The sequence below is a fragment of the Vulpes vulpes genome, chromosome 4 (assembly GCF_048418805.1).
Source record: "Vulpes vulpes isolate BD-2025 chromosome 4, VulVul3, whole genome shotgun sequence".
In the NCBI taxonomy this organism is placed as follows: Eukaryota; Metazoa; Chordata; class Mammalia; order Carnivora; family Canidae; genus Vulpes; species Vulpes vulpes.
In genome coordinates this window covers 120,266,463-120,268,447 of record NC_132783.1, presented here as the reverse complement: position 1 = coordinate 120,268,447, position 1,985 = coordinate 120,266,463, and positions in this window count along the sequence as shown.

Sequence of the window (1,985 nt, the reverse complement as noted above, 5' to 3'; positions counted from 1 at the left end):
CCAGCAGTTGAACTGAAATCATTTTCTTGCGTCCTAGTTTTTAATCTACTATGCCTGGTGTTGAGGGCATTAACAAGTTGAAGATGCCTCCCATGGGAGAAAAGTCACAAATCCCACAACATAATGACGTTGCATCACAGGAGGGCCTTGGTTTGTAACAGAGACTCATCACTGCCAGAGTACTTTGTAAATAATGAATCACTAACGAAATAAACACCTGTGGAGTTAGACATTGTAGCCGCCAAAGCAATAATTACAATTAATACGCTCACAACACATGCAACTCAATGGACCCCTTATTACTGATGTCATCTGGAGGCTTTCTGGCAGCAGTTGTAATTGAGAATGAGTATAATTAGCAATAATCACAGTTACATGTGAAATCTCTACAGCCCCTCTATAAGATTTCTGACTCAGTCTGCACAAGCCTGTAAAGTAACTTCATGTCAAATAGGATTACACCCATTTCACAGATAATGAAAGGGGTTTGTCATTTTCTCAACATCTAGCAGGTCAATAAAAAAAAAATATCCAGAGGAGTGTCATTTGCCAGCCCATAAGGATTTTTGCTCTTGATAACATCTGTGATCTGGAATTTCAAAATTTATTAAAATACAAACCTTTGAATAGTGAAACTATGCAAATCCAAAAAAATTAACGATAAAAGAAATGTTCCTGTTCAGGGCCTCCAGGAACATTCCAAACTTTCCTGCAGGACGTGTTTTTCATTCTATGAGACATGTCTTTTAATTCCTGAGTTAGAATCTCTGTCGCTGTATTCTGGGCTGCATATCAAATAATAAACATTTCCTGAGAAAATTAACTAAAAATGGATCACAGATCTAAATGTTAGAGCTAAAATTATAAACTTTCTAGAAGAAAATATAGGAGAAAAATCCTTATGACTTTGGGTTAGGCAAAGATTTCTTGAATAAGGAAAAGAAGGCATGGGGAAGAAAAGAAAATGTTGATAAACCAGATTTCATCAAAATTTAAAATTTCTCCTCTTTTTAAAACATATTGTTGAAAAAATGAAAGGATAGCCACAGACAAGGAGAAAATATTGGTAAACTACAGTTGATAAAGGACATATCTGGAATATATATAAATATATATTATATCATATATTATAGTCATTATATTATATATTTATTAACATGTATAAAATTTAAATATATTTTTACATTTTTAATATATACTGATTATTAGATAATAGATATATTTAGCGAAAGATAAAGAGAGACAGAGGGGGAGAGAGCCCATACATCCAAACACACACAAAATAAGAAGAAAAATCCAATATTTAGAAATGGATAAAAGAACTAGACACTTCGCCATTGAGGACATACTCAGAGCAAATAAGCACAATAAGATATGCTGAATGTTTGTAAGAAGAGAAATACAAATTTAAATCAAAATGAGATACCACCATACTTCTACTGGAATAGCTAAAAGAAATGAAATGATTGATAATATCAAGTTCTGGCAAGGATGCAGAGCAACCAAAAATCTTGTGCTTTGTTGGTGGGAATGCCAAAATGATACAGCTACTCTGAAAAAGTTTGCTAGTTCCTATAAACATACACTTACCATATAACCCAACAGTCCTACTCCTAGGTATTTACCTAAGAGAAGGGAAACATGTGTCTACATAAAAACCTGTATGTTAACATTTACAGCAAAGGCCTGGTCATGAGTGTTCATTTTAGCCTTATTTATAATAACACCAAATTGGAAATGCCCATCAACTAGTGAGTGGATAGACTGTGGTATAGCACACATAGGGATAGATTACTGATTCCTACAACAATATAGACAAATCCTACAAACATTATGCTAAGTGACAGAAGCCAGACACAAAAGACTATAGTTGGTTTGATTCCATTTAGGTGATATTCTGGAAAAATCAAAACTATAGGGACAGAAATCAGATCAGCCATTGCCAGGACCTAGGAGGAGGGGAGGAAATTGACTGTAAAAGGGCA